At 43.4% G+C, this 24170-nt stretch overlaps 1 protein-coding gene across 1 annotated transcript in view; it reads right to left on the minus strand.

Moving 5' to 3' along the window:
* MDGA1 (MAM domain containing glycosylphosphatidylinositol anchor 1) overlaps window positions 1–24170 on the minus strand; it is a 386593-nt gene that overhangs the window by 14747 nt on the left and 347676 nt on the right. The gene's annotated exons all lie outside the window — the stretch shown is intronic.

Here is a 24170-nt window from a genome sequence, read left to right on the forward strand (position 1 = left end):
TCACAAGGAGATTTCTAAACAATGATTAGACAGATACTCATAAACTGACTTCTGGGGTAAAGCTGACAGGCTGCTAAGCAGCATCTGTTTGGGAAAGAGTCATCCTTAGGGACGATGTCCTATGTCCTTAAAATGAGGACATGCAAATGGAGACCCAGTCAATAAGACCAAAATGTTACGGGTGGTGGTGGAGGAATCACATACAAGATATTTTAAGGGGACACAAAATACAGGTTTTATATGCTAATGCTGGAAGTGTGAAAACCAATGAAATAGAATGGGAATAGATATAGCAGGCATAAGAGAAACCTGATTGGACTGATAATCGACGGCATGCAGTTATTCCTAGATGTAATTTATAGAGGACAGAGTAGTTTGAACTGTATTCTACATGTCAGAGTAGGCACAGAATCCAATAAATTAGAAATCTCAAACAAACAAACATATCTACAGACTCTCCACACAATCAGGCTGACACATCATCAGTGGAAACAGCTTTTGACTAACTCTGGTGGGACCTGTAACATAAGAACTCATTGCATTCTCCATGCACTATCTGATCTAAATCCACTCCACTACAACTTGAAGGTATTGCTTCTTGCCCTTCTCTCACAGGGGCAAATAGTTGTTCTCCCTCGTTAAATATTAAAGAAACAAAGTAAAACTATTTGCCACTTAGTCACCTTTAATATCTGAGGGATCTGAAGGGTTAAGTGAGTGTGTCTGGCATTTCTGATTGCCTACTTTTGATGTAATGACATCATCATCATCATAGATAATCCATGAGTCCTGGGGATTTCATAAAGGCAGACTGTTTGCGGATCTTACTTAAGCTGTCTTATTTTAAAAACTAATGCTTCATATTTACAGTTGAGAGAAAACAGAAAAGAATGATCTGTAGATCATGTACATGTGATATATGAACTGGCCAATGATTGGCTTACAAAGATTTGAGGAGGCAACTTTATAATTTAAAAGAGGATGCTTACAAGCATATATTTGAAGTAAAAAATTGTTATCTCTGGATATTAGAAAAACATTTTCTTCCCCAGTCCTAAGAAAAGGATACTTAACTTAATATCACATTTTTGAGAGGGAAAAGTTGCTACCTTTTTCTGTGTTATTACAAGTGGTACATTTAAAATATTTTATTACTATTAACATGATATCTTGTGAACATTTTGTATATCTTAAAGAGACAGAATAGGATTATGAGCACTTATTAACTACTTACTGACTAATATATAAATATCTTCATTTTGCAAAGTTTAATACATCTGTTATTTTTCACACCTGTGGATTTTCTCCCTTTCTTGCACCTACTGATAGACATCCCCCGCCCCGCTTTCACCTTGTCTTAAAAGTCTCAACCATGCTAAGAACCAGGCGCTTTAGATGATTTCTGCTTGACTTATGGAACAATTTTACAGGTGTCTACTCAGAAGAAAGGCCTACTGAGCTCAATGGGACTTACTTCCAGTTATGTACGTATAGGATTTCAGCCTTAAGCACTCAAGCCAGAATTCAGTAAACCAGATGCCCACTGGCTTGGAGCAACATATATGTAACTCTTTTGAGAAATATGATGGCTCTTGAAGTTAAAACATCCACTTGCAAAACACCACCAGTGACTTTCTTTAATTAGTGTCTGGAAATCAAACTTAATGCTAGAAAAAGGGAAGCTTAACTCAAACTCATGTGTGCTGTATCCTTGCCTATTAGGTGGCTTTAGGTATATGAAGCAATGGAGAACTACAAGCAGAAAACTTTGACAGCTGGGCCAATAATCATATAGAAAATGTTTCATATGAAATTGCTCTTCTTCTCAAAATGTGTTGTACTACAGAGGAAGGAAGCATCCCACTATCTACAGTTCTGGAAGGAATCCATCTGGGATATCGCATGTGGTTCTGGATGCTTTGCTGTCAGAAAGCCAGAGATAAAGGAGAAGAAGTTCAGAGGTGTGTAATAAAGATGATGAATGCCTCTGCTCTGGGTGGCTAAGCCACAAAGACTGGTGTAAAAAAGAATGAAATCTATATAACTTGGCTAAGAAATGACGTTTATTGTCTAGACATATTCACAGGTCATAGCATTAATGAGAGAGGCAGAGAGAGGGAAAGAGAGAGGGGGAGAGAGAGAGAGAGATTAGCTTTATCTATGAATAGTGCAAAGCCATAAGTCTGCTGCACACTTGACCTGCATGAATTGCACAATGCCATGCCCTCATCTGTGCTACAGTCAGATGTGGGCATGGCACTAATGTAGGTCATGTCTGTATGGTCAGAGAATTGATGCTAGCGTGGGATTGTCCCATGTCATGTTCCTATTTAAAAATTTGCATGTTTTGTCCTGCTCTTGCCATGCTCCTGCCAAAGTGGGAGTGCGGATTTGCAAAATGAAGGATATAGTATTAGTTTTACAGGGCTAGCATTGACCATCTCCTCCCCCCACTACCCCATTGTTACCAAATTGAAAAAAGACACACCATCACACAGCAGAGAAACTGTCTCATGCTAAAAATGTTGTTGCCTGTCCCCATGGAGGAGGATTGCTCATTTGCCACTCTCACAAATTGACCTTTTAAAGCATATTTTAAACTCACAGAAAATATGCGCTCGGGCACTCCCACCATACTGGAGCAATGCAACTACATAAGTGTATATTTGGTCAATTATGCAAGGAATAATCAGCTGAAAAATAGGCCAGTGGAAGGAAAGGCACGGGATGACACAAGCTCAGATGGACTCAGCTACAGCATGGCTACCACAGTGACTGGTTGCAGGGCTAGCTTTGCTGTGTTTTAGCCGAAACAATTGTCCCTCATGAAATCAGTGTACTCTGACCTGTGGAGATATACCCTGTGCTAATACCATTCTAGCGGTAACTTCAGTGCCGTGTTTGCACATAACAATAAACCAGAATTCTTGGCTTTTTCTGGTTTACTGTAAACAAGCAGTGTGCTCATGCACACAGTCCATTTGCTCCACCCTTTGCACGAGCAAGTGAAACAAGCCAGGAAGGGATAGATTTGATTTGTTGCTCCTAAATAAACCTGGATTGTAAGCCAGCAAGAAACCAGGAATCCCGATTTGTCATTATGTGTGAACGTGACCACTGATTCTCAGATGTTTTCAGTGCAGACACTTCTGGTCAGCTACTGGTTAAATCAACAACCCTGTTGTACTACAACCCTGAGTAAATGCTAATGCAGACCATTCCAGAAATGTAGAGGAAATTTGTAGAAATCCTTCTACAAAGCAAGAAGATGTTACAAAGCAGATGAGCAAGTGGTAGGCCTGAGCCCTCCAAGCAGCTTGTCCACATCCTCAGGCTGTACAAGTTGAAAAGTATGACTAAATGGTGTCCTGGCTGCATCCATCTCTGACTGTGTGGCAGTGGAGACAGCTTCAGACTTGGATAGCTCCTTTAGAGTTTTGACTGGTTATGACTGAAACCCGGAGTGGATTCACCACCTCTCTGACATCGGACACACCAGCCTCCACTGCTCTGTGATAACAGCAGCATCTAAGTTGTGAGTGATTTTATCTGCAAAATGTAAAGCAAATTGGTCACAGTGGCCTCCAGGGGTTCCATACCTAGTCCCACATGAAGAAGGCCTCTCACCACTTGGAAGAATGTTTATGGTCTACATTGTGCAGACACATTAATGGTGGTGAAATAAGTTCTCTTTGCCACCATCACCACCAAGGAGTAGGCTCCAAAACAGACTTTAGCCTGTGTTTGATCTTATTTGCCATTTGCATTCTTGTCCCAATCGTTCCATTGCCCTTGACTCTTCAGAATACCAAGGAGCCAACATGGCTTAACCATTCAGCCAAGAACGTGTTGGAGCAATTGTATTGATAGCCTGTCATTTCATTCCAGGTAGAGACCAAAGCTTCAGCAGGATTGCTGGCCAAAGCCGCAGGAAACTCCCTCAGAGACATCAGGAAACCGTCTAGATCCAGCAGCCTCTGGCCACAAAGGCTAAACCTGATGAAACAGTGATGCATCCATGACAATGGAGTCATTGTCGGTTTCCCCCACCCACAATCAATTTCCCTCAGTCCACTACAGAACACCAGATCTAGCATATCTCCTGCCATATACATTGGCCTTGATATACAGTAATTTCAGACAGGCTTATCATTGTCATGGCAGCCATGAAATTCTGAGCTGTTCCAGATAAGGTGGCCTTGGAGTGTATGTTGAAGTTAGGGATGGACGGACTCATTTCCGTCCGGTCCTGTTGGGTGACTGATGAGCTGCTGTTGCCACCCGCCTGTGCGAGCTGTGCTGCGGGAGCTACGGGATGGCTCGGTGACCACCTGGGAAGTGCTGCAAGGCCATCTGACATCTTACCAAGTTGCCATTGTGCACAAAAATCATGGCTTGGTTTCTCCCATAAATCTAATGTCGTGTCTAGAGCTGCCTTTAAGAGGCGATGACTCGACATTACAGGGGTAAAGGCCCCCCACAGCGCAGTGAGCAGGGTCTGGGTGGTCACGCGGGGTGTGTGTGTCTGTCAGACTCCACCTGCTCCTCAGACTCTCACACCATCCCTAGTTGAAGTTCCCCAAGACCAAAAGCCTTGGGGTTTTCAACGCTACTTCCAAGGGCTTCTTTACATGAGCGATTTATTGCTTGCTCGCGATCGGCCATTCATGGAAGTTTGTGGGTCCTTTACATGACATCGTCAACCTCCAGGACGTCGCCCATGCTTTTCCATGTTTATCCCACTTTCAAAAAGATTGGAGATAAGCTGGAATAAAAAACAACGCAGAATTTCACCAGTGTGTAATGCTAGTGTAGCACTATAATTCAGCCACTAGATGGTGCTGTTTCATTGAACACATAGAGCTTTGCCAAGAAAGGAAGTTTTCAGTTCCACACCATGTGCTCACTGTCTAAAGGAGCCTGTCATAATCATGCAAAGAAAATAGAAGCAGAAACCCTGGTAAAGTTGCGGGATTTTAGCCTGGTGTAGAAATGCTCGAGGACTACCTCTGTCAGCTCAGGCAGGGAGACAGTGGGGTGGATGGTACAATAACAGAATCCCAATCCTGTCTTGAATTCTCAACATGAGGTAGAAACACTCTAAACTAGTAAACTGTGGAACAGAGCACCTTGACCAGGGAGATGGAATCTTATGGACCACAGCTACTCTGCCTCCTCACCCCCCAAGCTGATGTTGCACTTAATACCCTGGTGGACACATCTAGGATAGATTTGCATCTCCTCCTTGATCCATGTAGTTTCCCATTATACAAGCCATGTCAGCATGCTCTACAAGGCCCAGATCACAGATAGTACTTGATTTAGAAAGGAAGTACCAGCAAGTACGTACTAAAACCAGCCACCCTGTGTTCTGATCTCATCCGCTCACTCTGGCTAGAACCTTCCAAGCAAAACCACAGCTGCACAGCCAGTAGTGGGGCAAATTATCCAGCAAATGAACTCTAGTGCCTGCAGGAAAAAGGAGAAGGCAAAGTAGAGAGGGAGGTGAAGCAAAACCTAGAAAGCAAAAAGATGCCAGCTTTGAACTCCTGTCTAATAAGCAAATCAATCCAACACATACACTGTACAAAACATTTCAGGTCTACAGCAAAACAGGGAAGGAGTAAGAGTCAACAAAATGTCAACTGCCTCCACTGGAGGTTCAGAGAGGAGCTTGCAAACAGCAATTAAGGCTTGCAAATGTCCCAGGGAAGCAGATTAATCTCATTGCTCCTTCTATTTTATGGAAGAAGAAACTGACCTGCACAAGTAAGGAGGAGATTTTTCAAAAGTGTGTAAATTGGGGGAAAGTGACCCAGCTGTTCTGTTGATTGGGGTGAATCATTTATGCTTTTTGAATAGTGTACAGTCTCATTCATCCAAGTAGCAGGGGGTTACCTAAAACATTTGGATAAAATTGCATTCTGAGTACTATTTACAGAGCTTTACAATGACCAGGGCTCACAGTGAAAAGAAACACCTACTTGATTGTGTCTGGAGATCATGGGGGTTCTATTGGGAGGGCTAAAGAAGGCAGTGAAATGTCCATCAAACAGTGGGTACATTTGAAATCTGAAGCATAGTCCAGCTTCCCATTTAGAGTTTGGAGTTTTCAAACATATTAACAGGGGAGAGAGCAGAGGGCGAAGTCTGGTCTTTTGGCTGATGCTGTCACAACTGTAGCCCTATTCAGGCATTCTGTTTCTGAGTATATTAAACATGTAAGGAAGGGGAATGAAGTAGCCCCGCCCACTCCTTGAACATTTCCATTGCCCTGTACTTGCGATGTCCAGGAGAACCTCCTGTATCTATGTTTAGTATGCTCGGAATCAGAACACCTGAACAGGGCTTGTTAGTATGCACTGAAAGAGCCTTTCCATCACTGTTGTTCCGGGGCGGGGGGGATTAGGGTGCTCTCTCCCAGGCAAAAGCTCACAGGCAAGGAGCTCAAACACAGTCCATGACCTTCCCCTCCTTCTCAGCTTTCTGATGGTGACTCTCCTGCCTGTACCAGAAAAGCAGTTCAGGAGGAGGAAGTAGACAGACATGCTTATTCGCTCACAATAATCTGGAACATTATTATAGGGATACTGATTTCTCATGGCCTGGTGGTGGAGAGGAGTTGAAGATACGGTTTCTAAACCTTAATCCAGAAATATCAGGAAGTGCAAAGAGCTCTCCTTTAGCCCATCACCAATGGTGTGATTCAGGCATCTTTTATTCTCATTCAGTTATTGCAATCATGCAATTTCCTTTTCAGGTATTTAGAATCTCATAGGCAGTTTTCATTTCCTCCTCCCCACCTGATTTGCATTTGGCTTTTCCTTGAAACACCTGCTTGTGAGGCACAGAAAAGCGGTGCCCAGGTGTCGGTTGCCAGTTCCTTGCAAAAGATCAAAGCTTGCTGTGACAGAGGAACAGTACAAACGCTTAGGCACTGACAGTCTCCTTGGTATTTTTCCCATATGGGGATGAACTTGTTATTGGTCTTGTTATTGTATCGTTATCACAACTGTTATTAATCAGAAGAGGAAAAGAAAGGCCCATAATAAATTGTGAGGAATCAATGTGTGAGTGAGGTGTGCCTGCTGCTGGCTCTTTTAAAGACCAAAGCTGGCATTTTAGAAGAGTGCTGCTACACAAAAGAGCACCAGCTGTGATACCAGATACAGTAACCCAGGGGGATGCATTTAAATGCTACAGGTTTCTGGATGAAAAGGTCTGATTTCAGTTTCTACTTGACAGAAACCTCACTTAGTTAGCCTGGTCCATAACAATGGTGAATACCAGCTGATCATACAGGCATAGGGGAACATATAGCTTAAGTCTGCGGCAAACAGCCCAGTGGTGTTACAGATGGCAAAGCAAATAGCAAAATATGTAATTCTCCACCACTTTTACTCTTCATAGTCACCAGTTGTGAGAGGAGATGCCCGGTAACAATTACATTACAGATAGGCCTAGTCCCAAATGTTGCAGGATGTGAGCCTTGCAATGTCAAAATAGCACATCAGTAGAAAGAAGCCAAGACATTTCGGTGCCTGAGGCAGAAATACAACAATAAATGTAATCATAAACTGTAATAACTGTCAATTTGCTGCCCTTTAATGTCTACTGCGACCAAATCTGCTACTGGAGTGGACTGCCTCACCCTGCTTAATGGTAGGACCAGCTCTGTGCATTCCATGGAAGTATGAATTAACCAAGGCATTCCTCCACATCTTGCTCTTGCAACAGATCCTCTTGTACATGATGTCTGACTGCAATGCACAAATCACTTAAATCAGAGTTTAGTTTCAGTGAGTGGAATTTATGGGAACGAGTGATCTGCAGACTACAGCTTTGGTCTCTAGTGGTACAAGTCACACAAGATTGCTCTTTCATATGAAACCATAAAAGAGGCTTTGGTATAGGAAGGCTGAAATGAACATGTGCATGAAGAGTTTGGTGACTGGGACTCAATTCCATAACCTATCCCAGAAATTCTAAGAGGTCTGATTCCAAATTAGACCTACTGGGCTGAAGATGAAAGCAAGCACTGTTCATTATGAAATGCCAATGAATTTAAAGACATATGCATTTAGTGCTTACCCAGTACATAATAGTGAGGAGGAGAAGCCAATGCCTTTATAAGCAAATATGTGCTCATTCATTCATTCATTCATTCAAGAAATGCAGCTTTGAGAGGGGAAAACGCTAAATGAAGCAACAGCAGTGTATATGTATGCTTCACCCTTGACCTGTCCCAAGTACCTCCCCAGTGGCATTTCCCTCTGCAGGATTCAAAACAGGTGACTTGATTGTAAGCACGCATTTTGAATCACAGACGAAAAGGTGCTTAAAGGTGACCTGGAGCAAAGAAATGTGGGCATGGAAAGGGCTAAGCACACCCTCCCCTCATGCTTTTGTGTTTCAAGTTATTTCCTGCTGAAACTGCTTTGTCTCAAAGGGTGGGAAATGGCACTAGGTCTCACTAACATGCATTTACATGTAATATGTAATTAGCCCCTGAGGATTTATTCAGAAAACCAAGGATGTGTGCGGTAACTGCATTCTGTCTTTTGCATAAAAATTCTGCAAGGCCCCATTCAAAGACAAAAGTGTAAAATCCAGGTTCAGGGCCAGCCAAAAAGCTTGCCTCGACTTTTATGTGAAAGGCAGGATATACATTCTTAAAAACAATAATAAATAAAAATAAATATTAATTCTATGGTGGAGTTTTCTTACGTGGTATTTTTCCCATAATTCCTCTCAAGCACAATGGCCACAATTTCTTCCTTCCCTGCACAAGATGTTTCAGGACATGGCTGTGTTAGAAACTCTGCAGCCTCCCCACTTCACAGAGTACGGTTTTAATCTCATCACCATCATTGTCTTCAAACAATGGAAGCAACTGATCATAGTGATAATGTCTATTGAAGATGGTGGTCAAGGGAAGAGACGCACAATGGGAAATTAGGGAACACTTGACCCCAGTAACATTCTTATGATTAAGACCAAAAAGGTCATGAGAAGTGTTAGTCTTACATACTCCCAGCTCACTTTTATTTTCTCCTCGGTGAGAAGATGGTATGGCAGTGCAAGAGTATACTAAATGGTTATGAAATAGAAAATCTGTGGCATACAGAGCTTAAAAGTAAAAGTAAAATCTGGATCTTGGACTCTCTGACCCAACCCAAGGCATATTTTTTATTTTTGACTTCTAGTCAGCTATTTCCTTGGGCTTGGCTTGAGGCCAGTAATGGCATTAAAATCAACATACAATAAAAGATGTGTGAAAATACTAAAGTCTTAAAAAATATACATCCGCTGAACTCCAGCTATTAAGGGTCAATCTAGATATGGGGTAAACATGTGCCTGCTGTGGAAAGCAGCATCTGTGGGTGCTTCCAGATGAGGCTTTTATCATGCAACCACCCTACCTAATTCACAGAATTTTACAGGTGTGTGTGTGTGTTTCAGGATGATATGACCCTCCCATGTTTTTCTACTGCTTCCATTTTTTACTTTCCACAAAAAATCTGTTAATGAAGAAAAGCCAGAACAGCTACACAATATCTTGATTGGTGGTGCTAGGAACTCTCAATCTAGAACCACTCGAACTCCCTCCTCCCTCTCTCTGCAACAGAACTTACCTCAGGGTACGACATGGCAGCATTTTTGTATTGCTCTGCCATGTGGAAATGCAGAATATCCTGATGGCACAAGAGTACCATCACCAGCGCTGGCTCCATGTTTTTCAGGGACCTTGGTCAAGACACCCTCCGCAGGTCCCCTTCCCCCAGTTCTTACCACTATTGTCACTAGTTGCTATTGCTCCTCTTTTTTCTCATCGTTGTTACAACTTGATTTATTGAGCTTTTCTACACAAGGCATTTATTGTGAGCTTGCCATTCTTTTACTCACAGTTGTTTACAGGTTCTTTGGGTGACTGTGATTTTTTTTTTTTTTAGGGCAGGGAAAATGGAATGCTATTTGTGAAAGTGAAATGTATTTCCCTACTTGTGTAATTGTGTTATTCCACTATAACACAGCACCACCTAAGCATTATGTAGCAGAAAAGAAGGAAACACAAAGCTCTTTGTGTAGAGCTTGGATCTCAATTCTGCAATGAAAACGAAAGTAGATACAACAGATTAACAGCCTTGTGTAGAAAAGTTCACCAGTGGCAACTACTATTTGTCCTTCTTACCAGCACCATTGTCTGAGCCAAAGAAAGAGGCAGATGAACAAGCAGGTTGCAATGGTGAAGAGAAGGATAAGTCCAGGGGGCTCTTGTCAGTGAGTCCCTGGTGGAGTGTGGGCCCTTGGCAGGTGCCCACCCATGCCTACCCTTGACACTAGCCCTGACCAGCCCTATGCATGGTGCTGTACAAAGCACAAGTCCCTGCCTCATACTAAGTCAGACCGTTGGTCCATCTAGCTTTAGTATTGTCTGTACTGACTGGCAGCAGCTCTCTGGGTTTTAGACAGGAGTCTTTCCCAGCCCTACCTGGAAATGTCAGGGGTTGAATTTAAGACCTTCTGCATGAAAGACAAGGGCTTTACCACTGATTAGCTATTGTTCAGTACAGGGGAGACAACAGAGGAAGGGGAGGGGTGCTGAGGGATAATTTTTGTCAGACCACACTTGATACAGAACACAACGTTATTTAATATTAAAGGCATCTTCTTACAGCTAAAAGAGGTAAAGTAAGTAGGCAAAAGTGAAACCAAAACCAGCACCCCAACTCCCTACATGTATTAGCCATTTAGTGGCTTTTGAGCGCCTCCATACAGTGTGCTTAACTAATGGCTGTGGCTTATTCTAACAAGGACAACGAAGGCAGAACAGTAAATAGGAGAACAGTACGCATTTATTTCAGTTGCATGCACTTAGGCTTTATTAAAGTATGGCATGGGACAAGAAGCTCATACCAAAGGCTTTGCAGAAAAGGTAGATTTTGAGGAGGGCTTTGAAGGAAGTAAGGGAAAGGGCATCACAGAGGTGTTATGGGAGGCAGTTCTTGGTATAAGGGCCAACAATGGAAAAAGGGTGGAGTCATTTCAGGGAGCAGGAAACATCTGGAGACATTAATATAATGAAGGGGAGGGGGCAAACTAGACCTGCAGTTTCTGGTTGTGGTGGCAGCCACATGTTTCACTGTCACCTTTATTTTGATCCCTAAAACTATAACTAATATAAACACCCTGTTATCTCTCCAGAAAATTTATTTACTTGTATTTAATGGGCAGGCTTACTTAGGGGATTCTCCAAGTCTACTTCTGTGAGGCAGCCACTGAGATTGCCTCTCTGTGTGGTACAAAACGTAGTGCACAACTTAGCCAGGAATGTAGTCATGGCTGATGAAAAGGAAGTGGACATAAGGAAGAAGACGGGCAGGTAGGGCCCAAGACATTTAGGGCTTTGTAGAGCAAAACTAGCACTTCGATTTACTTCTGGAAGACTTATCGGGGCATTCCAGTCTCATGCTGTAAACTCCCCAGATCCCTCCCACGTACACTGGTCCACATGTGTGAGTTTCCTGCTGCTAACCACTCTCCTCATTGTTAGTTCTTCGATGGTCAACAGAGCTGTTTTGTAGAAATGGTGCACTCACAGGAGAGCATGCATAAGAGACTGACCGATCAAGAACCATTCTTTGGCTTACACAAGGGATATTGGAGAAATCTGTTTGGGGGGATGGAGTTTGATGAGTTTTCCTAGGTTCCCCCCGACTTTGTTTTGGTTCCCACTGTCGTGCCCAACTCAATTTGCAGCGAGTCAGGTCAGTTGGCAGATTTTTCAGGCATTTTGTGCATTCCCCATGTTTCACAGTTTGTACAAATTTCTGAATAATTTGCACAAATTCAGCTGCAATTTGTGAGAACTGCTCAGAAGTTTGAACAAATTGCTCAGAAATTTCCACAAATTGCGCAACCCGAGAAAAAAAATTGCACTGAAAAAGTTTCCGGAGTTTGGCGAAAAGCCTGCAGCTCAGCTGGAAAACACAAATCAAGACGTACATGCTGTGGGACTCTGTCGAGTCAAAAAATAACTGGATTTCCTAGTGACGGATAACCCTAGTTTACACTACTTTGTAAAGTTCCCCATGATTTTGCTAAACAAACAAACAATAAAGAGACAGGGCAGGTGGTGAAGCCACTGCATTTTGAACCAGCATTCTGTGCAGTCATCATGGCCAAATGCATTTAAAGTACATTATAGTTGTGTAGCCTCAAGGTTATGAAGGCATGAATGGTGGTTGCTAGGTCCGAAAGGCAAGAATGACTTCAGCCCTCTCTCCAGATGGAGATGATGAAAAGTACCCCTGGCTGTGGCAGCAGCTGGTGTTTCTAGGCAGAATGCTGGATCCAGGAGCACCCAAGCCCATAATGGGAGGGCCAAACATCAGCTATTATGGATGCATTCCTTCCAGCTTCCTGTTTGTTGTACATGTTGCCCTGACTGCCTCACCAGGAAAGCTTATTGTAATGTCACTGGTGATAAAGCACCAGTCCAAGGCTCTCGGCAGGAAAATCCCAGGAGTGAGCTAAAGCCCTCAAAAAGAATCTATTACTGTTCATAATCCTGAGAACAAATACGGGCTGCTTTCTCTCTCTCTCTCTCTCTCTCATTTAAATGAATGATAATGAAAAGCAATCAGCAGCAAGCTTGTGTTCTCAATTATGGTTCTGTAGTGGCAAGTTACTACACTGAAAAGGGGGAAACAGAGAATATGGGAAAACCAACCCCGTTGGTGATGGAGAAAGAAAAATATCAAGCTGCTCCAAGCTGAGATTTTAGTAATGTAATTTGTCCCTATGCCATGATAAGATGTATTTACTCTTCTCTTGCCTCTAATGATTATTTATAAAGCTGTGTGTGTGTAATAAGTAAAATTGCTGGGTCTCAGCTGCCTTCCGATCCCACCTACACAGTGCTTGGTTTTGCTGACTCTTAATAGCTGGTATTTCGCCTGGACTCCCCAGCTACTAGCCCTGACTTCCAGATCACTCGCACCATATACAGCGGTTCATAGAACACAGGGACATCTCCCTCCAGTATGATTCAGGTGGCACTTTCTAAGTGGTCTTGCTCAGTGGCCTGATGAATGCTGGTAAGTCAGCCTGCTGGCTACATGCAATGGTATGGCAACAACATGGCAGTGGAGAAGAAAACAGGATGTCCTCTCACGATGGAATTTGCTTGAAACAGGATCTTAATGCTTTTTATCTGAGTTAAAGCTGCATAATAGGAAAGTGCTGTAGTGCACTGGCTGGCCTCTTCTAGCAACGTCAACATGGTTCTCCAGGGAATGCCACTTCTCTATATGCGCTGTGCTGCTACAGGCAGATCTCCTTTCAGCTTTTGTATGAAACAGGGTGGAGTGGGGACTGGGTTCCATCCTTGCTTCTTGCTGCTACAATCTACATTTCACCATATAGCACAGTCCCTCTATGGTATCTGGGTAGCATCAATGTGCCTAGGTTCTGGGGACTGCACTGGTGGTTGCCATGGATTATTTTAAAAAGTGAGAAAAAAGCAAACTGCTAAAATGCTACCCCAAATACCCCAGACTGTAAGTCTCTCTCTCTCTCTCTCTTTCAGCAATTCAGTCTCAAATCCATATAAGCCAAAGTATTAAAAGCTCACTGATTTCCTTCAGATTCAACAGTGGAAATTATCCACCCCTAGGCTGGATGAAGGCCATGATGGGCCCTGGGGCTAGCCATCTGTAGTGGACTCCCTACACTGCCCCCCACTGATGCACAGAGAGTCAAAGAAATCCGTTTTATGTACAACAACTATATAAAAAAGTGGAAATTATGCTTTCCTGGAAGCAGAACATTAATATCTCATCCATGGTAGATAATTCAAATGCAAACGTATTTCCCCCTTTTTACAGCATATCACAGACACAGAAAACATAAACATGGATAGAAAATCTCTGAATCATACACATTCTGGAAAGAGACACAAACTGATTCACTGCCTCATTCAGGTACAACAGTCAAACAGGACAGGACACACACATACAGCCACTGTGTGAAACATTTTCTTGCTGCCTCTATTATTTTTATCATGGTTCCATATTGCAGTGGTTTACAAACCACAACTGCAGGACATCTATCTTAGGAGCAGGGGTGGACAGAAAGTAGATCTGGATCTCCTGGCAGTAGATTTGCAAGTGTTTCCCATTTATTTAACAATAGCAGCAACAAAAAGCCCACCCCCTACTGCTGAAATGAAGGAAGCTTGGGGAAACCAGGAGTGGATTTTTTTGGTCTGAAGGACTTTGAAGTCTGCTTAATTCTTCTGGTACTCAAAACAAATTCTTGGGCTCAGAATTATTCAATAATATGCAACTTTTGCAACTGGCTCTGGTTGGTGGATCTTGGGATTCTAGTAAAAAACAAAGTGGACCCTGCAATCCTGAAGTATGCCCACCCCTGTCCTAGAGCAGGGATGAAGCACCTCTTTCAGCCCAAGGGCTGAATTCCATTTCGGAGGAGCTTTCGGGGGCTGCCATCCAGGGGAGGGCATGGCCAAAGGCAAAAGGGGCGGGGTCAAATATACCAGCATATTTAATCTTAAATCTCTTATTGCCAGTAACTGAGCCTTAGGAAAGACAGTTCAACTTTCTAGAATGGGAGGAAATCTGCACAAAACCCAGAAAAACACCAATGGGTGGTAGGGGCAAGGGGGGCAAGGGAAAGTGGCATGGCCACTGGGAGGAACCCCAGAGAGCCAAATCTTGCCCCCAGGCCTGAGGTTCTGCACCCTTGTCCTGGAGTGTCATTGTTTGAAGTAGCACCCGTTTTACCCAGCTCCAAGGCTTCTCCCTGAGACTTTTGGGAGTATAGCAGTGGCAGCTTATAATGTGTCTCAACGACGGAACAGCTTGGATGCCCAGCAAGCGTTAATGTGATTGTGCAGAACTCGTCCCTCTCTCCCATGAGATGGAGAGCATTTCCCTATAATGATACCAAGGGGAGAAGAAAAAAGCCATCTACTGCTTTAGCTGGAGGAGGGGGGTTGAGAGAAATGCATGTGTGGGTGGGAGGGAGGGAGGGAGGGAGGGAGAGAGAGAGAGAGAGAGAGAGTGGGAGAGGGAGAGAAAGGTCTCTTTGGGAACCTTTTGTGAGGGAGCCTGAATTCCATGTGGAGGAAGGGAAGAGTGAAATATCTTAATTGGCTCTGAACCCTGTTTGCTTTGGAGGGGGAAGATAACAGGGTTTTGTTAGAAGCCCTATTTGATTAGGCAGGAAAAGAGAAGAGGCACTGTGGCATTTTGCTGCTAGAAGTGTTCCTGTACATGATTCCTCGATTCCTTAGTCTTAGTTCCTCAGACTAAGATATACTTGATGGTTCGCTAAAACCACAGAAAAGAAGCCAGAAGTGAGTAAACCTCTCCATGATTGTCTGGAGAAGTGGACATAATATGTCGTGAAACCAGGGCTTGCCCTGCCATGTAGCAGAGTGAAGGTTCAAGTAGGGATGTGGGAAAAATTCATTCAGTTCACACTTTAATGCAAACTTACCTAATTTTGCACTTTCGAACCACTATGCAAACCAACACTCAGATATCTTTTGAAATTCGAACTTCACCAAATTTTGCAATGCAGCTCTCCAATAAAAAAAGTATACATAAATGAGTATATTAGGGGAAATAGCATTCAAAAATGCATTATTTTAGGAAAAGTGCTTGCCAAAAATGTGTATATTAGGCAAACATGCATACAAAATGCATGTATTAGAAGAAATGTACACAAAAATGCTTATGAAGTTTCATGCAAACTTCTTTAAAAAATCTCAATATTCAGGACAAATTGAATTTATGACTTGAGAAATATTCAACTTTCAAGATGAACCAAACTTAAGACTGGAAAAAATGAGAAACTGAGAGAAGCCAAAGCTGGCAGATTTGCTGATTCGATCTTCAAGGGGCACCACGGTGTGTGTATGTGATGAGTGCAGCAGAGAGACTATCCATGAGGGTGGTATATAAGAAAAGCCCTGCTGAGAGTTGGGGAAGAAAACCACAGCACATGGGATGGAGTGACTGCTCACTACTGTTAAACACCAAGTCCACGTATCATCTGGCTGCAGGCATAAAAGTATACAGTCATCTACAAACCCTTCAACCACCACCACACAGGTTTGCACTGTGGAAGGCAGGAGTGTAGACAAACCCTTGGTCTGTATGCCTCTTCTGAATACCTCACATCCCTAACCAACGTATGGAAAGCAAGTGGTGAGAATGGCTACTGCCCCCCACCCCCGCTCTCAGCTGGATATGTGTTTACTGAGAATCCAGCAGCGAGGAAAACAAACAGTGGCTTGAATTAAGTGAATTTGCAAACAGCTGCAATCCACCAAGCCTTTCCCTCCCCCTGTGATGAAAGGCTGGGAAATTATGTATCACAGCTCTACTTGTCCTTGCAGAGATACATGTACATTTTCAAAACCAGCTGGTGAGATGCAAACTTTTTTGCCAACACAGACTTTGCTGCCCTTGGTTAAAGTAAAGCTTCAGATTCCCCAGTGACTGTTATGTCGTGATTACTGATCTATCATGGTGTCTCACCATCTCATTCCCCCACTCCACCATATGCTCCGACGACGCAACCAGGATCTTTCCACTTTGCTTATGTTCCATGTCCATTGATATTCCAGCCTTCTCTATTTTCAGCCCGTTTCCTTTTTTATCATCATCATCATCATCATCATCATCTTAAACATGTTGTTACAAGCAAAAACACAAGATAAGTAGAAACAAAAAAAAGTAAGAATGTAATGTAAGAAGAACCTTGCTGGATCAGACCAAAGTTTCATCCAACACAGCATCTACCTTCCAACAGTGACCACAAGCAGGGCATGAAGGCAACAGCCTTCAACTGGTATTTAGAGGCATGTTGGCTCTGAACCTGGAGGTTGCAAATAACCACCATGACCAATACCCATTGACAGACCTCCTCCATGAATATGTCTAGTCCCTCTTTAAACCCATCCAAACTAGAGGTCATCAACATATCTTCTGGCAACAAATTACATCAAATTTACCTAATGAATTATCACATTTTTCTTTACAAACTTAGCTCTAACCTTATCAGCTATTAATGCAAAGTATGCTACCACTTGTGCAATTGCCCGAGTCCTTCCCACTTAGAAGGAATGTTAGATTCTTAAAAATGTATTGACCAATGAGAAATTATACCTCAAATCAGAGACACTGACTACTAAGTAACCTGTTACCATTTCTGTCCCATACTGAAGCATAACGATTTCAGCTTGTACTTTTGGTTAAGACACTGCATCTGTTTGTGACAGCTTCCCTGTGCTAATGAAGGCTTCTTTGGTTGTGTAGGATGGACCAGACTACTACAAAGTGCTCCCAACTCTTCCCCAGGGTTCACTGGTGATCAAATCTCCTACTTTGGGAAATTCTGTTCTGGATCATGCCACCTTCTTTCAACCTTTGGGCCTCCCAAAGTGCACTTGTCCATTCTGCAACTCTCAAGTTAAGATGTTTTTCATAGTCACCTGGGAGATTGATCTCAATAGGTCTGATTCTGTTTTTCAGAGCCTGAACACATTTGGACCACACTTCTCATCTGAAAGATGACCCACATCCCTCAGTCACTGTAATTAATCCTCTCAGTTGTCCCCAATGATACTGGGTTAGATCCAGACCTGCAGTCTCATGGACAGAAGGGCTCCTTTCATTCACAATAGTGAATCACATCCAGAGTAGTCTACTGCTCTGTGTACTAGATGTTCCCATGGGAGGAAGGGTGGGGAAGCAATTTTTGCTGATTCCCTCTACTGCCATTTGCGTTCCCGTTTTAGCCGTGATAGGCTATGTAAATATTTACGTAGCCTATCACGGGCTACCAAAGGGGCGCAAATGTCGTCCCCTACTCAGGACGCCATTTGTGTCCACACCAGCCCGGCAGTGGCTGGAGGCCCCACTGCGGGTTGGCCTGGCTGGCGGCTCCGCGGCCTGGCTGCGGAGCAGAGCCGGCCAAGCAGGATTCCAGGGGGGAGGAACGAATCCCCCCCCATCGAGGATTTCGGGGGGAAGGGACGGAGCGCCTCCCCCCCCCACGGATGTCCCTGGATGAAACCAGGTAAGTGTTTCGTACATCCCTAGAGAAGAGCCTTGAATGAAGATCTCAACGCTCAGACGTGTCAAAAGATGTTCCTCCAGGCCCCCAACTCTTTAGGGCAGGGGTGCAGAATTTCAAGCCTGGGGGCCAAATCTGGCGCAATCTGGCCCTCCACGGTTCCCCAGATGGCCCTGCCCCTTTCCCCTGCCCCACCCCCTTCCCCCCAATCAACAATCGTTTGGTGGTTTCCCTGCTTTTGTGCTATTTTTCCCCATTCTAAAAGGTTGAAATGCCTCTCCTAAGGCTGAGTTACTGGCAGGAAGAGCTTTAAGCTCAAATATGCTGGTATTTTTGGCCCTGGCCCTTTTGCCGTTGGTCTCACCCACCACTGGAATATAGCCCCCAGAGCTTCTCTGAAATGGAGTTTGAACCTCAGGGTGAAATTCCACCCCTGGTTTAAGGCTTTAAAGGTAAGCAACAGCAGTTTGAATTGTGCTTGGAAATGGAAAGGCAGCCAGTGAAGAGGTTTCAACACTGGCAAAATGGATTTTCTAAAATTGGTCCCAGTCAGCAGCTTAGCTGCAGTATTCTGAACTAGCTGCAGCTTCCAAGCAGTCTTTAAAGAATGTCCAGTGTATAACGCATTGCAATAATCCAACCCCACTTTGAATCTGCTGACAGAATTATCCTCTCTAGATATTGTCAGAGAGAGACTTCGTATCACCAGAGGAGTTTCTGAAATGAGGTGATGTCGGATGATATACCTGGCTAGCAACATCTGACATATCCTGTTGTCCGTATAACTTGCCCAGTGTCTGTTCTCCAGCATGCTTTGCTTCTGCCCAAAAAAATTCCTCTCAGCAGTGCCGTTCAACATTCAGCCCTTTCTCTGCCCCACCGTTCTTCCTCTGCTTCACGGCTTTCATCTCTGCTGCAAGAAACACCTTGGGCAAAGGCCTGCCTCTATTCATGTCCCTACCTCCTTATATGAGAGCAGAGCATTGCACTCAGCTCAACATCTTGTCAAACTGAAGTAGAAGCCTGCTTCACAGGGCTACAATAAGGTTCAAAGGAGCAAGGCAGAGAGAAAGGGAGAGGGAGGGAGGGAGAGAGAGAGAGAGAGAAACTCAATTGCTCAGTTCACTTTCACGCTGTGTCTGAAGACTTCCTGAGCCAGAAGGGAAAAACGCCTCCTGAGATAGCTACAGACAGAAAGATAGGGTGCATTCTCATACCATAGTGGTAGCTTCCAACCAGTAAAATCATGACAAAATTAAATGCAATTTTCACACATGATGTTATATTATATACAATTTTTTCCTCCTACACAGTAAGAGGAACACATCATGAGTGAAGCTACCTTCTTGATATTATCAAGGGAAAGACTAGAATCCTTCCATTCTCTATGTGCTCTCCTGCTTGCTTTGGCTGGTTTTCTTTACAGTTTTATCACAGGCCCCCGGCCTGAGGGATATTAGCTTTAGCACAGTCCAGGCCCGCTGACAGATTTATCCTCCCTGGCTGTTAGCAGAGACAGACTTTGCATTTCTGGAGGAGTTTATGGCATGAGGAAAAACTGGAGGTATTTGGAATACCTAGCTGGCAACATCCTGGCCTTGTCATCTACCAAAGCAAATGCAGTCTGTATTAGCTCTGTCTTGTGGCCTGCCATGTGTTTTTAAGACAAAATTTGTGTGTGCTGTGATTCTTAACTTTCAAAGGTTGTTTTATTCTCAGATGTTTTGTTCTTTAGACAATGTTTGCTTTGCATATGTATTTTACATTGTTAGTTGTCAACAAGATTTTTTTTGGTTTTATAATCTCTTGATTTACAGGTTTAGATTTTTAAGTCTTTTCCACTAAAATAGTTGAAACAATTTTGCTTTAATACAGCTTTGTAAGAGATTGTATTTTATTTGATTATGTTTCATTTTTTGATTATCCTATTCTTTGTATGTGTTGCATATAGTGCCCCTGAGGAAGGATTTTCTGAAAAGCGTTGGGCTTATAAATAAATCTTTTTTCAGCGCCTGCAGTTTCCGCCTTCCTTTTTTTTCTGCCACATGCTTGACAAAACTCCTGAGGGTTTTTGCAGGACCAAGTACACAGCAGCAGCAAAAACAACTGTTCATGGCAGGCCTGGCATGAACCAAACCTAGCAAGTCACTCTGAGGATGTATCATCTGTCATGCCCTCCCTGCTGTTCTGTGGCCTGTGTGTCTGCTCCTACAAACCAGCTCTAGATGGGCTCTGAACTGGTGCATGCAAAACTGTGAGGAAGACGATGCTCTCCACATTTCTGATGTTACTCCAGCTAGAAGGACTGGTTCACTGCAGCTCTATTAACAATTGATGCAGTCAGATTTGTTCTTATGGCAAGATTATGCTATGAATTCATTCTTTAGTTATCACCCCAAATAGCTCATCAAAGGGGAGGAAGAGAAGATAATGGCTGTGGGTTGAGTGGTTCAAAAGACTACAGTAACTTGTTTCTATGCTGCCCCCTCACTGCCTCCCCGCTGATACTGTCAGTTTATGAAAATGGAATTGGTGCCTATGTAGAGATGAATGATTGAGTGGTCTCAACCTTTCAAAAGAACCAATCTCTGGCCCAGTACCGCCTTTGCTCTAACAAGGGGAGCTGTGAAGATCACTCAGTAGTCCTGGCCCCTTAGGCATTTTAGGGTAATTTTTCAAATTATCTCAGAAGATTTGAGGCACTTAAATGCCTTTGAAATGTTTGTAAAATCATCCAGTTCTGGGCACCATAGCTTAAGAAGTATATCAACAAACTGGAATGTGTCCAGGGGAAGGTTAAAAAAGAAGGTGAAAGGCCTAGGGACTAAGATCTACGAGGAAAAGTTGAAGGAGTTGGTTATGTTTAGTCAGGAAAAGACACCATTAAGAAGGGATATGATAGCCATCTTCAAATATTTGAAAGGTTGTCACGTAGGTGATGGAGCAAATGTGCTCTTTTCTGACAGTGCAAGCAGTTTGACAGTGGAACAGATTGCTTCAGAAGGTGGAAGGCTCTCTTTTGTTGGAAGTTTGTAAGGAGAAGCTAGATGGCCACCTATCAAGGATGCTGTGGCAATGGATTTTCTTCATCAGCAGGGGACGGGACTAGATGATCTTTGAGGTCCCTTCCAAGTCTATATTCTAATCCAGTCTATGCATGTCAATTTATGAAATGTTTTGGGGTACTTTCTTCTAGGGCTGGCACAGGCACCTGATTCAGTCTGGGAATCTGGCGGACCTGCTCCTGCCTGCGGTACAAATCCGGTGGACCTCCGAGCCCCTGCCCCTGCTTGCCCTATACCCGCACTCGGCGAATGGCTTGCACTCACCCCGGCAGTCTTGTTGAGCTTTGCCGTCGGCATTTTCTAAGAAATAAAATGGCAATCACAAAAATGCACAAATTTGCACACATGTGAAAATGCGCATTTTTGCGAATGTCCATATTTGCGTATGTATGAAAATGTGTATTTTATTAAAATGCACATTTTCGTACACACACTAATGTGTGCCTTCACAAAAATGTGCATTTCACACATAAGAATATGCAGATTTGCAAAAATGTGCATTGTTGCACATACAAAAAGTGTGCATTTTTGCGCTTGCCGTTTTATTTTTTTTAGAAATGGCGACTGTAGAGCTTGATGGGGCCGCTGTGGTGAATGAGGGCTGCTCAACGAGAGTGGGAGGGACTTGAGTGCAGTCCAGGGACCGGTGAGCAGGGGCACGGACCGTGCAGGAGTCCAGAGAACCCGGTCGGGGGAGAGTTCCACATCCCAACTTTCTTTGGTACAGCTGGGGGAGTTTGTTTCAGCCTACAGGGCTTGAATGCGTGCACAGCATACTGTTCAAGTGCACTGTCCGCCTGGACATTGGTTTTTAAGCTTGGCGGGCAATTGTAAATTTGCATGTATTTAAATAAATCAACATATGCAAACACTCAGTGGTCAGGCAGGCTGTTTCTCAGGATGAGCCAGCAACCTTTACTAGATGCAGAGGTATATGTCTGGATGGTTGTTCAAGCAGTGAAGCAGTTAATGCTCTACAGAGAAAACTAAGAGGTGTCCTAGAAACACTGGAAGGGAAAGTGGACATGCAATTAGAACTCCCATTTTCCTCTTTATTTCTCCTAAGTGCCTGATATGTTTTACATCTAGAGATTTCAAGGCCTGAATAAGTAATGAAATGCCTCAAGCCTTGAGGGGTAACCAGGCTGCAGTTATTAAGTCTTGCGGTTCTTCGGCCTCCTGAAAGCTTCTGCAACCTCTGCAAAGGAAAGGACCACGCTGTGTCAGCACTGCCTCTACTCTCACTAACAAGGGGATCTGTGAATATCACTCAGTAATCCTTGCTCCTTAGGAACTTTTTTCACAGGAGACAGAAGTTGATAGCCCAGGCCAAAGATGACCTTTCTTTTTATTATTTAAACATATTGTGCAATAATCCTATGCATGTTTACTCAGAAGTTAGTCCCACTATGTTGAATGGGGCTTACTCTCATGTAAGTGTGTATAGGATTGCAGCCTAATAACACAATCATATATTCAAAGTTGTGTTCAATGGGACTTACTCCTTTGTAAGTGTACTTAGGATTGCTGATAAATCACCTTTCTGTCTGAAAAGGCACTGAAGATTATGTATGTTAAAATGTCAACTGATAAACAATAAAATAGTAATTAAAATAATTAAAATATAATAGCCAAACAATAAAAAGAGAAATATGCTCACCACCCATGAATAAACTGTGATTTAAAATGCATCTATATAAGAATACATTAGTGTAATGCTTATTACTAGAGATCTACCAAACTGATTTTGCTCATTTTTTTAAAAACTGAAGCTTGAGCAGTGTGGATATGCAAAAATTTTTGAAACTTCAAAAAAGTTCAAAGCTTGAGTTTTAATAGCAAAATAGTATGTTTATTTGCTCCATGCCAAACAGTCTCCTATTGCTCTATGGTTCAGTGCCAGTTTATTTCCTCCGCACCAAACAGTGCCTGATCTGACATCACGTGTTTTCAACATGAAATGTATGGAAATGCTAAATGATCTTTTAAAAAAGGATGTGCCAAACAGCGCCTTATCGGACATCATGTGTTTTCGAACTCCATTACCTGCATCCTCCTGCTTTTCTTTTTTTTCTTTCTGTTTGGTCTTGTTTTTATTCATTTTGCTCTATAGGCAGGCTTCATGGGGCGCTGCTAGGCCCCATGGCAGTTGCTAGGGACAACGGCCATGCTCCCCCCATGATTGTATTGTTTTGAACAGGATGAATCACAGAGTGAGGGGCTGCTGCATGCGGGTGCAGTTTGTGTATTTGTATGTCTGTGTGAGGGGGGTGGGTAGTGGGCAGGGCAACATGGCAGGAATGGGTGGGGTGGAAGACCGGAACCATATTTGATGGCTCTGGCTCAGGACAGGTGTGAGAAAAGTGGCGTTTTTTCCTTCTATCCCCCATCTCATCTTTTGTTTTTCAGGCCCAGTGAAGGGGGGGCTTCTAGGGTGGGGGCTTGGAACACACCGTTTCCCTTCAACAGAGGAGGGGTGGGTCTGTCTATGCTTTCATGTAATGGGAGGGGGTTCTTATTGGAAGGAGGGATGCTATTTGTGTGGGTGAATGAGAGGGAGGGAGGTCAACTGGAAGACCCCATTTACTATGGCAGGAGTGGGGGGAGGCTTGCTTTAATGTAGTGGGAAGAGGTTGTATTACTGGAGTGCTCATTGAAGGGAAGCTGATGTGGGACATAATTAGAAAGTTGAGAGAGGAAGAGGGAGAGAAAGAAGGAAATGCCTCCTGAAAGTTGTTCCAGCAGCAAAGGAAATGGCAAAACATATTTTCATCCAATCATTCTCAGACTACTAGTGCCCGTGGTGGCAAAGGTTTATGCTAGTAAATAAATAACAAGGTTTTGGTAGCACACTTAATGTTCGTAAATATGTTGCCACATTCATATCATAACTGGTAGTATGTGATAAGAATGGGGGAAGACAGGATTGGCCAGTAAGGGGAGATGGCCTGATGGTAGGAAAGGAAGATTAAAGGATTGGGTTGATTGTGAACA

Source organism: Heloderma suspectum, chromosome 1, assembly GCF_057233095.1.
Source record: "Heloderma suspectum isolate Gila_16-S chromosome 1, 16-S_ref, whole genome shotgun sequence".
In the NCBI taxonomy this organism is placed as follows: Eukaryota; Metazoa; Chordata; class Lepidosauria; order Squamata; family Helodermatidae; genus Heloderma; species Heloderma suspectum.